The sequence below is a fragment of the Dasypus novemcinctus genome, chromosome X, assembly GCF_030445035.2.
Source record: "Dasypus novemcinctus isolate mDasNov1 chromosome X, mDasNov1.1.hap2, whole genome shotgun sequence".
Taxonomy (NCBI): domain Eukaryota; kingdom Metazoa; phylum Chordata; class Mammalia; order Cingulata; family Dasypodidae; genus Dasypus; species Dasypus novemcinctus.
Genome location: NC_080704.1, coordinates 155431132 through 155448371, shown reverse-complemented (window position 1 = coordinate 155448371; position 17240 = coordinate 155431132). Strand labels below are relative to the sequence as shown.

General features: G+C 40.1%; 1 pseudogene; it reads left to right on the top strand.

Moving 5' to 3' along the window:
- Nucleotides 1-17240, top strand: part of LOC105745860 (mitogen-activated protein kinase 1-like) — an 84471-nt pseudogene that overhangs the window by 14595 nt on the left and 52636 nt on the right.

The window sequence follows — 17240 nt, the reverse complement described above, 5'->3', positions numbered from 1 at the left end:
GAAGATATTAATAGCAAAGAGATGAGAAAATGAGAGGTGATATAGAAGGGATTTCAGAACAAGGACATTCCATAGGCTATGAGAACTGAGCTCCTGCTAGGGTCGAGTGAAGTGTACACATGGGGTCTGGTGGTGTTTTCACTATGCTCATAGGAAGGACATTTACCAAGAATGTTTACTGCTTTGGAAAAATTATAGTTTACGATACCATCTATACAGTCTCTCCCCTCCGAGAAGGGTTTTTACCCTTTAACTTATGTTTAGGTCACACAGACACCTAGGTGCTGAGGATGTCCAATTGTCTGGTCAAGAAGCACGAGCCTGGTTGTTATCATTAGGACATTACATGGACTTAGATAATCAGTAACTTGATTGCATCTGTGGCTGATTACATTTACAATCAACTGAGGAGATTGCCTTCAACAAGAGATAAGTCTCATCCAAATAGACACAGAGAACAGACAACCGGGGTGGGGGGGGGGGGAAGGGGAGAGAAATAAATAAATAAATCTTTTTAAAAAAATAAAGACTTCGAAAGGAAGAGTGATGATTTCAGCAGTTAGAAAGGTAATTTTCATCTCTACTTCAGCCTGCTGTCTTCTGGGGATTCATCAAAAACCTTCATTGGGGAAAACGGACTTGGCCCAGTGGTTAGGGCGTCCGTCTACCACATGGGAGGTCCGTGGTTCAAACCCCGGGCCTCCTTGACCCGTGTGGAGCTGGCCCATGCGCAGTGCTGATGCACGAAAGGAGTGCCGCGCCACACAGGGGTGTCCCCACGTAGGGGAGCCCCCTGCGCAAGGAATGCGCCCCATAAGGAGAGCCACCCAGCACGAAAGAAAGTGCAACCTGCCCAGGAATGGCGCCGCCCACACTTCCCTTGCCGCTGACAACAACAGAAGCAGACAAAGAAACAAGACTCAGCAAATAGACACAGACAACGGGGGGAGGGGGGGATTAAATAAATAAATAAATCTTTAAAAAAAACCCAAAAACCTTCATTGGACTTCTTAGCCTGTGGCCTGCCCTATTGAATCTGGAATTGTGCATCCCTAGTGAGACAAATTTATAAAAACCTTGTAATATTTACAGATCTCTCCTGTCTGTTCTGCTTCCCTAGAGAAACCTGATAATACATTAGGAGTAGAATCTCTGGGTCATATTGTAATTCTTTGTTTAATATTTGAGGAACCACCAAACTGTTTTCCACAGTGCATAACAACATTTGACTTTTCCATCAGCAATATAGGTGAGCTCCACGTTCTCCAAATCCTCCCAGGCATTTAATTTATTTTTCAGTTCATTTGATTATATCTTTCCTATTGAGTTTGAACTATTTTAACATTGTAGTTTTGATTTGTATTTCTTTAGTGACTAATGATGATGAACAACTTTTCATGTGCTTCTTGGCCCTTGTTATATACCTTCATTGATGAAAGCAAGCAACCTTGTCTTATTCCTGATTATAGTGGTATATTAGTCAGGGTTCTCTAGGGGAACAGAACCGATAGGAGATATCTGTAAACAGAATGCGATTGTATAAATTTGTCTCATGCAATCATGGGAATGCACAAGTCCAAATTCTGTAAGGCAGGCTGCAAGCCAGGGACTCTGAGGAAGGTACTCCATAAGTTCCCCAGGAGACACTTGCTGCTTGAGTTACAGATGAGAATTCTCCACCTGAATTTTTTTTTTTAAGATTTATTTTTATTTATTTAATTCCCCTCCCCCGGTTGTCTGCTTTTTTCCTGTGTCTTTTTGCTGCGTCTTGTTTCTTTGTCCTCTTCTGTTGTTGTCAGCAGCACGGGAAGTGTGGGCGGCGCCATTCTGGGCAGGCTGCACCTTCTTTCGTGCTGGGCGGCTCTCCTTCTGGGCGCACTCCTTGCGCGTGGGGCTCCCCTACGCGGGGGACACCCCTGCGTGGCAGGGCACTCCTTGCGCGCATCAGCACTGCACATGGGCCAGCTCCACACGAGTCAAGGAGGCCTGGGGTTTGAACCACGGACCTCCCATGTGGTAGACGGACGCCCTAACCACTGGGCCAAAGTTCGTTTCCCTCTCCACCTGAATTTTGAATCACTTCTCCTTTACAGGCCTTCAGCTGATTGGATGAGATGTAACTCATTGCTGAAGGCAATCTACACAGTTGATTGAAGATGTTATCAGTCATAGATGCAATTTCACTGATGGTTAAAGTCCATGAAATGCACTTGTATTACAATGAGCTCAGTGCTTGCTTGACCAAACAACTGGGCACAATTACCTGGCCAAGTTGACACATTAGAACACATTAGCCTAACCATCGCAAAGACTTAAGCCCATTTAAAAAAAATCCTTAAGAAAATATCAAACCAATCCAGCAATATGTAAAAGGGATTATACAGTATGTCCAAGTGGTATTTATTCCAGCAATGCTTAAGTTGGTTCAACTTAAAAATATCACCAAATTAAATATACCACAGTAAGAACTCAAAAGACATAATCAACACCATCATCTCAATAAACCCAGAAAAGTCATTTGACGACATGCAACACAATTTTAGGATAAAAACACTCAAAATCTAGGTAAAAAGGGAAGATCTCAATTCGGGAAAAAACGCATCTATGAACAACATATATGTAAGAGAACTCTTAATGGTGAAAGATTGAATAATTTCCCCCTAAGATCAAGAATCTCAAGGATATCTGCTCTCACCACCTCTATCCCACATTGTACTCGTGGTTATAGCCAGAGCAATTGGATGAGAAAAATATTTTAAAAATTAGATTGGTAAAATCAAATGTATATGTTTATTCACAGGTGATTTGATCTTCTACATAGAAAACTGTAAGGAATTCACTAAAAATTATTGGAGCTATTAAATGAATACAGCAAGTTTGCAGTATCTGATATCAGAATATAAAATCTATTGTATTTCTATATACCAACAATGAAATATCTGAAATACTTATTTTGAAAAAAAATTCCATTTAAAATAGAATCAAAATTCTAAAACTCTTAGGAATAAATTTAACAAGTGAAGACCAAGACTTACACATTTAAAACTACCAAACTTCATTGACAGAAACATTTTTATAAATCTAATAAATGGTAAGACATGCATGATCATGGATTGGAAGATTTAATAGTGTTAAGATGGCAATATCTCCCAATTAATTTACTGATTCAAAAGAACCCATACATATTCCCACAATTTTTGCAGAAATTTGCCAGCTGATCTTAAAATTCATACGGAAAGGCTAGAGATAGAGAATAGTCAAAACATCTTGAAAACAAAGAAAAAAGTGAGAGGACTTAAACTGACCAAATTTGAAAATTATATAAAACTGCACAGAAATTGAGAAAGAGTGATGCTGGATTAGTACAGATACATAGAACCGTGGAATAAAATTGACCTTTCAGGGAAAAAATACAATTATTTTCTTAGAAGAAAACATAGAAAAGTAAGTCTTCATGAACTTGGATTACACAGTGCTTACTGAGATATGACATCAAAACCCTAAACAACATCTGCTGCCAAGGTTTTCACTGTAGATGCGAGAAAAAGAAGTCCTCGCGCTTTCTGTCTGTCTGATTGTGGCAGCCATGATTGAATAGGGGAAGACAGGAAATCCTAAAAATGGGGAAGGGGAAATAATCTTTGCAGCTCAAATGAACTTAAAAACAGCAAATAGCCCTTTTACTCCACAAAAGGAGTCTGAGCTTTGGATTTACATGAGAAGTGTTGGACGACGATGTTCCCTACACTCATTCCTTCTGGTAAAGATTTAACAACTGAAAGGTTAAAAAAAAAAGGATTAAAAGCAAGCCAGCAGTTCTTCCCTTTGGGAAAAAAAACCCTAAACAACAAAGGAAAATATAGATAAATTGTAAAAATTCAATTTAAAGTTTAGTTAATTAATAATATAAAATTTATATTTCTTCAAAGGGCACCATGAAAAAAAATATAAAGACAATGAACAGATTAAGAGAACGTATTTTGCAAAATCTATAACTGACAAAGACTTTTATGAAGACTATATAAAGAATACTTACAATCCAGTAACAAAAATAGTTTATAGTCAATGGTAAGAGACCAAAAAAGGCTATATAACCTGATGATTAAGAATAAGACAAGGATGCATGCTTTCACAATTTCTATTCAACTATACTGGAATTTCTAAGCTGAGAAATTTGGCAAGGAAAAAAACAAATAAACATCAAAATTGGAAAAGAAGAAATAAAAACTCTCTATATGTGGATGACATAAGAATACGTATGAAATGCTAATGTCAAATATTGCGTGCACTGTAGAAAACCGTTCAGTGGTTCCTCAAATATTAGTCAAAAATTTATGATATGACCAAGCAATAGCATTCCTAGATATATACACAAAAAATTTAAAACAGCTATTTAAACAAACGAGTATTAATAGCAGTACTATTCACATTAGCCAAAAGGTGAGAATAGCGCAATTGATTAATGGACAAGTCAAATGTGGTCTTTCAATATAGGGGAATATTATTAAGCCTTAAAAATAATGAAGTCTGGTGACAAGTTACAATGTGGGTGAAATTTGAATACATAATGCTAAGTGAATGTAGTCAGCCCCAAATGTTCATATTGTATATGATTCCATTTATATGAAATATTCAGAATATGTAAATCCATAGAGACAGAAAGTAGATTAGTGGAAGTCAGGAAGTAGATTAGAGAACTAGGAGGAGAGGAGAATGGGGCAAAACGAAATCACATTTTAGTCTAGGCATTACGAGTTCTCTGATGTTTATTTGGCATATAATCAAGAGAAAAATTTCTCCAAATTTGAACATTTATAGATTCTCTAACCTAAAAGGGTTTTAAGGTGAACAAAGCTGATTGAACTTAGGAGAGAGACTGTCCACACACCTATGGTAGGTATAAAGTTTATTTGTTGTGAGAACTGTTGTGCCTTATTAAGTTGGATTTGTGAGGCAAGTTCCCACACAATGGAAACATTTATATGGTTTCTTTCTTTGGTGGATTCTGTGATATCTAGTGAAGTGCATGCCCTGCTGGAAGTTTTCCTCACATGTCAAACATTGAAAGAGTTCATTCTCAGCCTTGTGAGACCCGCGGATTGTAATAAAATGGGTTCGGCTGTCACTCATGGCTTCCTCACACTCAGAGAAGGGATAAGGCCTCACTCACTAATGAGTCCTTACCTGTATGAATACTATTCGGCTGTAAAAAGAATTGAAATCAGGATGCATATGACAACATGGATGAACCCTGAGGATGTTATGTGGAGTAAAATAAGTCAATCACAAAAGGAAAATATTGTATGGTCTCACTAATTTGAACTAAGACAATGAATAAACTCAAGGAGGAAAACTCTACAGTACAGGTATTTTAGTGCGCAAAGGGGTGCTGATGCAAAGTACCAGAAATCTGTTGGCTTTTATATAGGATATTTATTTGGGTTAAAAGCTTAGAGGTATAAGGCCATGAAAAGTCCAAATCAAGGTTCTCACCAAAGTCAGTTGTTACCTGTTGAAGCAAGAAGGTTGTCACTCTCTGGTAGGTCTCTGCCTTCCCCTCTGGGCTTCCTCTTCTCTTGAGGCTCCCTAGGTCCAGCCTCTTGAGCCTTCGTGCTTAAATGAAGTCCTGGCTCCTAGCATAGGGCTTGTTTCTTTCCTGGCTTCCTGTATCAGTCTTGGCTCTCTTCCCAAGGTCAGCTATAAGTTATCAGGCAAAGTGGTTCATCTCTCCCCAGGGCTTTATCTGAACCTTTTCCTTTCTGTCACATGGCATGATCAAAAAGTGACAGACCTCTCTCTTCCAGTATGTCTTCCTGCGTGAGTGTCCATTTATATCAGATCCAGCAAGGGGGTGGGAATTCAACCTGAGTCACACCCCCTGATGTAGTCAAATTGAAAAAACTATAACTCAGTCTTAACAGGTAATCCAGTCAAAGAAACCTCAACTGAATTTAATGTAATCAAAAGGTATCACACCCAGAGGAATAGATTACTTAATCTCTCTCTTTTTGGGATTCACAAATAATCGCAAACTGCCTCAATAGGTTACTAGGAAATAGAACATTGGTTGAGAATGGGAGCTGATACTTAATGTATGTAGAATTTTTAGTAAGGTTTATTGTGAATGTGTGGAAATGAATAAAGTTGGTGGTAATACACTATAGTGAGTAAAACTAACACTGCTGATTCATAAATGTGATTGCAGCTGAAAGGGGTAGTCTGTGGATGGAATATTTCAATTGAAAGGAAGCTAGAGAATAATGTAGAGACCACATAACAGTGATTTTGGTGGTGGATGGAGATTGTGGTTAATAGCCTAAGTAGAAGATTGTTCTTTTAGAAAGTGTTATGAATATGGTGATACATGGTAAAATTATAACTAATATAACTTATGGATAATAGTTAACAGTAATATAATATTTTTGAGCAATGGCAAAGATCTATCATTCTAAGGGACAGCAATAGGGGACATGAGATTTTTCCTTTTGGAGTAATGAAAATGTTCTAAAATTGACTGTGGTGATGACAGTACAACTCTGTGGAGAGCCACTGAGTGTACACTTTGAATGGATTGTACAAAGCATGGGACTGTATAACACAATGAATCCTGTGGCAGAGGATGAACTGTGGTTAACAGAACATATATGAGAGCATTCTGTCATGAACTATAACAAGTATATAATACTAATACAGGGTGCTAATAACCAGGTGGGTTGAGGGAAAAATAAATCAAATATAAGATATTGGCTATAGTCAGCAATGTTTTAATGATGCTCTTTCATAGCTGGTAACAATTATTTCACAAGACTGCAAGGTGATGGTAGTGAGGTAATGCATGGGAGCCCTGTATGATGATGTGCGTGTTTGTTTCATAAGTTCACAACTTACTTGTACTGTACACTTATTGTTTACCTATATTCTTGTGTGAATGATAAACTTCAATTTTTAAAAAGTTTTAAAAAATGAAAACTCCCAGGTGCGCACCCTTCCTTCTGCCCATCGTCCCGCCCGTCCTTCAGGCAGTTGGTCAGAGGGGCCATTGGTTCCCCTGTTCGCCTCAGCGGCGCCCTCCTTCCTCCTTCATGGCCCCGGGGGGCTGCGTGGCGGCGGGGTCCTTCCCGGTGGCGTGGCGGGAGCCCAGCGGCAGCGGAGGAGCGTGGAGCCCAGCGCCGCAGAGGCAGCGGTGGCAGGCCCAGAGATAGTTCGCGGGCAGGTGTTCGATATGGGACCAAGCTACACCACCAGCCTTTCCTACATGGGCGAAGGTGCCTTTGGCATGGCGTGATCCCTAAGAAATGGTTGTGGAGTGAGAGGCTGACGGTATTGTTTTTATTTGAACCAAGAAGCTTTAATGTTTTGGGCTGGTGAAGACTTGTGGAAGTGTAGACTGACTTACACCTACCTTCTTGTGAGTGTTTTCCCAGTTGAATGAAGGAAGCAAAGTGATATAGATGGAACCCTTCCTGGCAGGACTAAAAGGCTTCACAGAATGTAACTGTGAAAGTTAACATACACTTACAGGTTTAGGAACTAAAAGGCCCAAAAGAAATAGGGTCCTAAACAATAATAGAAAGCACTGCCTGCAGCATGACTTCTGTCACACATCTTTTTTTTTTGTCTTTATTTACTATTTTAATGTTACATTAAAAAAATATGAGGTCCCCATATACCCCCACCCCCTCACCCCACTCCTCCCCCCATAACAGCAACTTCCTACATCATTGTGAGACATTCATTGCACTTGGTGAATACATCTCTGCTCACCGCTGCACCTCATGGTCAATGGTCCCCACCATAGCCCACACTCTCCCACAGTCCACCCAGTGGGCCATAGGAGACATAAAATGTCCGGTAACTGTCCCTGCAGCACCACCCAGGACAACTGCAACCCCCAAAAATGCCCCCATATCACATATGTTCCTCCCACTCCCTACCCCCGGCAGCCACCATGGCCACTTTCTCCACACCAATGCCACATTTTCTTCCATTACTATTCACAGTAGTTCATGAATAGAATATCAGTAAGTCCACTCTAATCCATACTCTATTCCTCCATCCTGTGGACCTTAGAATGGTTGTGTCCACTCCACATCTATATCAAGAGGGGGCTTAGATTCCACATGGATACTGGATGAATTCTCCTGCTTCCAGCTGTAGGTACTCTCGGCTCCCTGGTGTAGTAGTTGGCCTTCTTCACCTCCATGTTAGCTGAGTGGGGTAAGTCCAATAAACCAGAGTGTAGGAGTTGCAAGTCTGCTGAGGCTCAGGGCCTGGCTATCACATGGTCAGTCCAGAGATTCAGGTCCCCTGGGTATATATTAAACCCCAGCACCAACTACATTTCCAGTAAAAGTAACAGGAGAGGCTTGTGGACAAAGATCACATCTGAGACCTGCTCCATTGCATAGAAACACAAACTCCAAAGTAGGGCCAACTGACATAGCACTGAACTCCATCTGCCATGACCATAGAACCTGTGGGTCTCTGTAGCCCTCAGAAGAACCAATACCTGGGGTTGTAACTACTGTATCTGTCTCTGGGACTCTGCTCAGGTGTGCATAAGGGCAACCCCTCTGGTAACCTCCTGGCTCTTTTTTGGAGACTCATAGCCATGTAAACTTGTTTGTCCTTTCCATTTCCCCCTTTTATTCAAGGTCAAAAAGCATTTTTAACTCCTGATATTACATGTAGGCTGAGATATTCTGCTGGTCTGAGTTGACCCTTTTATTCAAGGTCATTTTCTAGTTACATCATCAGCTGGAACTTGGTAGTAATCCCTCAGCGCCAGGGAGGTTCATCCCCAGGAGTCATATCCCCTGCTGGGGGAAGGCAATCCATTTACATACTGAGTTTGGCTTCATGACAGGCCACATTTGAGCAACATGGAGGCTCTCAGGAGGTAACTCTTAGGCACCCTGCAGCTCTAGGTCTTGTTCTTATTTCAGATGCACAGGCTCCCGAGCATAGTCATTAGTATCAAGGGCTCATTGTTGGACCATCCTTCTTTTTGGTCTTTGCTGTTGCACTTGGGGGATTGTTGCTGTTCCATTAAGGAATGTGATAGAGCTCTCCTGGCTAGGAACTCAGTACTCCCTCAGTTGTCATTTTTAATGTAACCACTATGAAAATATCCAAACATTTTTATGTACCCTGGATATATGCCTTGGAGAACTTCCTGCCAACCATGTGTCCCCTGTCAATAACATCCTGCACAAGTATTCCTGCCCTGCCATTGTTGAACCTTTCTGTAATCCAAACTTTTTAGAAAATGAAACCTAATATATTGCCAGGTTCCACTAATAGTAAAATGGAATATAGTGATGAGTTTAAAGGTTTGATATAGAGTACATACTAATTTAGAAAAATTAAGGTAAAAATAAATTGGGGTATCAAAAATTTTAAAAATGCAAAGGCTTTTTTTGATGTTTTTCCTTCCCTCACTGCAATAAGTGTTGCCCTGTCTGCAAATTGGCAAGGCAAATTCTTCTATCTCTTCCTCAGTCTCTATGTCCTTTCTTTTTCTTTTTTTCCCCTAATTAATTAAGCTTGTCTTCACAAAAGCTTTAGATCACAGTAATTCTTATATAAAATATATGGTACTCCCACATATCCAACATAAAACACTTTGTCCCTTCCCCAGCAATAATCTTTTTACATATTCATACTGTATTTATTGCAACTGATGTACAAATATTGGGACAATAGCTTTCAAACAACGTTACACTTGGGTTTACATTGTGGTTTATATTTTAGACAATACAATTTTCTAAATGTTTAGTTATCTTATGTTTTACATTATGATTTACATTTTAGCCTATAGGCTCCTATACATTTTTGGTGTAAATTAACATGTCCTATATCTATCCATGCATAATCTTGTGGAACACTTCCACTGCCCCACAGTTACACTGATTCCACCTATTCAATACCTCTTTCCCCCTCCCCTCAGGGCCCACAGGGACAATCAATCTTCATTGCTTGAAGGGCCATGTTCAGAGATACTTGCAACAATGTTGAGGGCTTGACATGCTCGAATGCCCTAACGCATTGGGAGCCACCATTTCTCTCGAGAGATACCATTCCCTCTATTTGAGAACATCAGTCCTCCCTAGGATGTGGGTATACCTTCACTCTCATTGTATGGGTCTCCATCCAATGATATAACCCACTATCACAAAATGAGCACTCACACACTCTCTAGAAGCCTGTCCTATGTCAGATTCTCCCCTTTAAGCATCTTAAACAGGTAACCTTCCTTATTATAGTTTTGAAAAAGTTTTCTCAACATTATATTCTCAACCAAATACCTGACAATCTCCTATGTTCTATGTTCCCCCACCCTCCCCCAATTTCTTGGGCAATATTACCCATCCACCCATCCCCAGCCCCCCTCAAGTCCACAAAGCCCCATGCAAAGGTATCACTATGTTCACACTATATCCCTTCCCTGTACAAATACTTACCTCCAGCTTATCATAGATTTCACCCAGGTAGATGTCAGCTCACAACCTTCCTTGATCCCCAAATTCCTAAGATTTTAAGCAAGATTGGCATTAGCTCTTTCCAGAATGTTTTGTAGATTTCAACTGTGAAGCGGTCTGGCCCAGGGCTCTTCTTAGTTGGGAGGTTTTTAATGACTGATTCTATCTCTTTACTTGTGATTGGTTTGATGAGATCGCCAATTTCTGCTTTCATTAATATAGACTGCTTATGTGTTTCTAGGAATTTTTCCATTTCCTTTAAATTGTCCTTTTGTTGGAATATAATTTTTCAAAGTATCCTTTTATCCTCTTATGACAGTCTTTATTTCTCTGGGGTCAGTCGTGATATCTCCTTTCTCATTTCTTATTTTGTGTATTTGCATCGTCTCTCTTTTTTTCTTTGTTAGTCTAGCTAAGGGTTTGTCAATTTTATTGATCTCAAAGAACCAGCTCTTAGTTTTGTTTATCTGTTCAAGTGCTTTCTTATTTTCTATTTCATTTAGTTCTGCTCTTACCTTTTTTATGCTTTCTTTCTTCTTCCTTTGGGGTTACTTTGTTGTTGTTGTTGTTGTTTTTACTAATTCCTCCAAATGTGCCATTATTTCTTCAATTTTACCTCTTTCTTCTTTTTTGATGTATGAATTTATGGCTACAAATTTCCTTCTTAGTGCTACTTTTGCTTTATTCCATAAGTTTTGGTATGTTGTGTTATCATTTTCATTAGTTTCAAGGTAGTTATTAATTTCTTTTGAGATTTCCTCCTTGACCCAATGTTTTTCTAAGAATATGATGTTTAATTTCGATATCTTGGTGTGAAATCTGGGCCTTTGGCCCTTACAGAATTCCAGCTTCACTCGACTGTGGTAAGGGAAATTATTCTGTATGATTTCGATCTTTCTGAATTCACTGAGACTTTTTTTGTGGCCTAGCATATGGTCTATCTTGGAGAATGATCCATGTGCACTTGAGAAAAATGTATATCCTGCTGTATTTGGGAGTAATGTTCTGTATATGTCTATTAGGTCCAGCTCCTCTAATACACTGTTCAAAGTTTTTGTTTCTTTATTGATTCTTTTTTGAGATGTTCTGTCCAAAGTTGATAGTGGTGTATTAAAGTCCCCCACTATAATTGTAGAGGCATCTATTCTTTCAGTTTTTCCAGTGTTTGCCTCACGTATTTGGAGGCGCCCTTGTTAGGAGCATAAATGTTTATGATTGTTCTTTCTTCTTCAAAGATTATCCCTTTCACTAATATGTAGTGTCCATCTTTGTCTCTCACAATTGTTTTGCATTTAAAGTCTATTTTGTCTGGTATTAATATAGCTACTCCTGCCCTTTTTTGGTTATTGTTTGCTTGTAAGATTGTTTTCCAGCCATTCACTTTCTTTTTTTTTTAAAAGATTTATTTATTTATTTATTTCTGTCCCCCCACCCCACCCCAGTTGTCTGTTCTCTGTGTCTATTTACTGCATCTTGTTTCTTTCTCCGCTTTTGTTGTCTGCGGCACAGGAATCTGTGTCTCTTTGTTGCATCATCTTGTTGTGTCAGCTCTCTGTGTGGATGGCGTCATTCTTAGGCAAGGCTGCACTTTCTTTTGTGCTGGGCGGCTCTCCTTACAAGGCGCACTCCTTGTGCGTGGGGCTCCCCTACGCAGGGGACACCCCTGCGTGGCAGGGCACTCCTTGCTTGCATCAGCACTGTGCCTGGGCCAGCTCCACATGGGTCAAGGAGGCCCAGGGTTTGAACCACGGACCTCCCATGTGGTAGACGGATGCCCTAACCACTGGGCCAAGTCCGTTTCCCAGCCATTCACTTTCAACCTCCTTGAATCCCTGGGTCAAAGAGGTCTTTCTTATAGACAGCATATAGATGGGTCATATTTCCTTATCCAATCCTCCAGTCTGAATCTTTTGACAGGTGAGTTTAATCCATTGACATTCAGTGTCATTACTTTCAAGGAATTATTTATGTTAGTCATGTTTTTTTAGACTTGTGTTTGTCATATTTTTTTTTTCTTTTTGTCTTTTCAGTTGGTCTTACACTCTTCTCCAACTCTGCCTCTCCTGTTTTCTTCTCTCTTCCTGCAGAACTCCTTTGAGTATTTCTTGAAGGGCAGGGTTATTGTTCGCATACTCTTTTAGTTTCTGTTTATCTGTGAATATTTTGAACTCTCCATCTTTTTTTTTTTTTTTTTTTTTTTTTGTGACCATTATTTTTAATAACCTTAAAGCAGATATAGTTCACTCAGTTAAAACATAATTTTTGTAATCTAAATCCATGTAATAAGGATCTATTAAATTTATTACAATCTTAAAATAGGTAATTCAAACATTTATTGACTACCATTTTGTTTTAGATAGCTGACAATAAACCAAACAGCTAGTTTGTGTTAGATCTTGATACAATTTAACAATACCTAAAATTCCATCCAAAGAGTGAACTACTTGTAATACAGGCAAATGTATGTTGTTAACAGATGTATATTTTTACTCACTCAGAAAATATTTAAAAGCACTTTCTAAGTGCAAAATACCTTGGTAGGAATTTTAGGAGATTTAAATATGTATCTCATATCCTGAACACAGATTTTTCATATTATCTAGTTATGTATCCATTAAGAATGCTATATAAAATAACAATAAGAGCATCATTTTTAAGTAAAATTGTATGTAGTATGTCATTCATACAAGAACACTCATAAACAGTAAGTGTATAGTAAAAAATTGTGGAATTACAAAACAAATACACATGCCATTATACAAAGCTCCCATATATCACCCCACCACCGCCACTTCACATTATTTATTTTTTTTATTTTTTTTTTATTTTTATTTTTTTATTTTTTTAATTTTTTTATTTTTTATTGACTTTGTAATATTACATTAAAAATATATATGTGAGGTCCCATTCAACCCCACCCCCCCACCCCCCCTCTCCCCCCCCCCCAACAACACTCGTTCCCATCATCATGACACATCCATTGGATTTGGTAAGTACATCTTTGGGCACCTCTGCACCTCATATACATTGGTTCACATCATGGCCCATACTCTCCTCTATTCCATCAAGTAGGCCCTGTGAGGATTTACAATGTCCGGTGATTACCTCTGAAGCACCATCCAGGGCAGCTCCATGTCCCGAAGACGCCTCCACCTCTCATCTCTTCCTGCCTTTCCCCATACCCTTTGTCCATTATGTCCACTTTTCCCAATCCAATGCCACCTCTTCTATGTGGGCACTGGATTGGTTGTGTCCATTGCACCTTTATGTCAAGAGGAGGCTCAGATTCCACCTGGATGCTGGATGCAATCCTCCCATTTTCAGTTGTAATCACTCTAGGCTCCATGGTGTGGTGGTTGTCCTTCTTCACCTCCATCTTAGCTGAGTGTGGTAAGTCCAATAAATCAGATTGTAGGTGCTGGAGTCTGTTGAGGCTCAGGATCTGGCTATCACATTGTCAGTCCAGAGATTCAAATCCCCTAAATATATCTTAAACCCCAACATTAACTGCACCTCCAGCACATTAGCATGAAAGTCTTATGAAGGGAGATCCCATCTGAGTCCAGATTCATCACACATAAACACCATTTCCAAAGAGGGGCCATCTGCCCTGGTAGTTAACCCCATCGGCCATGACCATAACTCCCATGGGTCTCTTTAGCCCTCAAAGGAACCAATATCTGGGGGTTGTATCTGCTTTATCTGTCTCTCTGACTCTGCTCAGTTGTGCATGAGGGCAAACCTTCTGCCAGCCTCCAGACTCTTTTTTAGAAACTCGTAGCCATATAAACTCATTTCTCCTTTCCATTTCCCCCTTACTTTAGGTCAAACAGCATTTTAAAGTCATGGTATTTTATGTAGACATGGATATTCTGCTGATCCGCATTGAACCTTCCGTATAAGGTCATTTTCCAGTTGCATCATCAGTTGGTAGTTGATAGTGGTCCCTCGTTGCCAGGGAGGCTCATCCCCGGGTGTCATGTCCCACGCTGGGGGGAAGGCATTGCATTTACATGCTGAGTTTGGCTTCGAGACTGGCCACATTTGAGTAACATGAAGGCTGACAGAAGGAAATTCCCAGGCACAAAGTTGCTCTAGGCCTTGTTCTTATTTTGGGTTTATCAGCTCACAAGCATAGTCATTAGTATCAGGGGCTCACTGTTGAACCCTCACTCCCTCCCGGTCCCCACCACTGTACCTGGGAGACTGTCGCTGCTCCCCTAGGGACCACGACAGAGCACCACTGGCCGGGAACCCAGTACCCCCCCTACTGTGGTTTTTAATTGTTGCCACTATGAGTATATCCAAACATTACCATGCACCCTGGACATATGTTCTGTACAGCTCCCTGTCAGTCATATATCACCTGTCATTGGTATCCCATACCAGTATCCCTCCATTGCCATTGTTGAAACACTCTGTGATCCAGAACTCCCCGAAATTTGAAGCCCAATATAATGTCATGGTCCCTTACTAGGGAATGGCATATAGCGATGAGTTTAAAGGATAGATAAAGAACTTGGATAAAGTTAGATAAAGAACTTAGATAAAGAATGTTGACTTGAAAAAATTCCACATCCTATTTTTTTCTTTTTTTTTTTTTCTTCCCCCCCCCCCCTAATTATTCAGCTTTTCTTCACAGGAGTCCTAGACCACTGCAATGTATATATATAATATACAGCACTCCCACACATCCACCAGAAAACCTTTTCCCTTCCACAGTGATACTCTTACGCCCTATTCATATCATATTTACTTAAAGTGATGTACAGAGTCTGAGACATTAGCTTTTTAACAAGGTGACATCTGTGCTTACATTATGGTGCATACTTTAGGATACACAGTTCTTTACATTTTTAGTTATCCTATGTTTTACATTATGGTTTACATTATCAGTCTGTCATCTCCTATATGTTATGGTGTAATATTACATGTTTTATATCCATCCTTGTGTACTCTCAAGAAACTCCTCTCTTACCCCCCATTTACTTTGGTTCCACACATTTAACGTCCATTTTCCCTTCCACCTTGGTGCCCTCAGTGATAGCCAACCTCCGTTTCCTGAGGAGCCACTTCCAGAGATAGATGGAATAGTGTTCAGGGCCTAACTTGCTCAACTGCCCCAATGCCCTGGGAGCCACCCTTTCTCTCGAGGGATACAGTTCCCTCTACTGGATGGCATTAGTCCTCCCCAGGATGTGGGTCCACCCCCACTCTCACTACTTGGGTTTCTACCCCATGGTGTCACCCACTCTGGCAGAATGAGAATTTAGACATTCCCCAGGAGCCCGTCCTGCATCAGACCCTCCCCTCCGAGCATTCTAAACAGGTAACCCTCTTTATTATATTTTGATATGATTTTCTCGGCATTTTACTCTCCACCAACACCTGACCCTCTCCTGGTTCGTATGCTACCCCTCCCTCCCCCCACTTTTGGGCAACGTTACCCACCCATCCCTCCCCAGCCACCCTCAAACCTGCAAAGCCCCAAGCAAAGGCAACCCCTTGCCCCCCTTTTATCTCTTCTTTGTGTTCATACTTACCACCATCTCGTCTTAAATTCCACCCCTGCAGACATCGGCTCATATCCTTCCTCCACCCTCCGATTTCCTGCAAGCCTATCGTTCAGTCTCTTGCTATCTAGGGCAGCTTGTTTATTTCATATCATTGAGGTCATGTAGTATTTGTCCTTCAATGTCTGGGTTGCTTCACTCAACATAAGGTTCTCAAGATTCATCCATGTTATCACATGTGTTTGTAGTGTGTTTGTTCTTACAGCCGAGTAGTATTCCATTGTGTGTATATACCACATTTTATTGATCCACTCGTCTGTTGATGGGCATTTGGGTTGATTCCAACTTTTGGCAATAGTGAACAATGCTGCTATGAACATTGGTGTACATATATTGGTTTGTGTTCTTGTTTTCAGTTCTGCTGGGTATATTCCCAGCAGTGGTATTGCTGGGTCATATGGCAAATCTATGGCTAGTTTTTTGAGAAACCGCCATACTGTTCTCCAGAATGGTTGGATCCTTCTGCATTCCCACCAGCAGTGGATGAGTGTTCCCCTTCCTTCACATCCTCTCCAGCACTTGTATTCTTCTGTTTTTTTCATAGCTGCCAATCTTATGGGTGTAAGATGGTATCTCATTGTGGTTTTGATTTGCATTTCCCTGATAGCTAGAGATTTGGAACATTTTTTCATGTGCTTTCTTGCCATTTGTATTTCTTCTTCGGAGAAGTGTCTGTTTAAGTCTTTTTCCCATTTTTTAAATGGATTGTTTATCTTTTTATTTTCAAGATGTAGGAGTTCTTTATATATGCAAGTTATAAGTTTCTTATCAGATATATGATTGCCAAATATTTTCTCCCACTGTGTGGGCTCCCTTTTTACTTTCTTGACAAACTCCTTTGAGGTGCAGAAGGCTTTAATTTTGAGGAAGTCCCATTTATCTATTAGTTCTTTTGCTGCTCGTGCTTTTGGTGAGATATTCATAAATCCATTACCTATTACAAGGTCCTGTAGATGTTTCCCTACACTGCTTTCTAAGGTTTTTATGGTCTTGGCTCTTATATTTAGGTCTTTGATCCATCTTGAGTTGATCTTTGTATAAGGTGTGAGATGGTAATCCTCTTTCATTCTTCTACATATAGCTATCCAGTTCTCCAGACACCATTTGTTGAATAGGCCACTCTCTCCCAGTTGAGAGGGTTTGGTGGCTTTATCGAATATTATGTGGTTGTATATGTGAGGTTCTA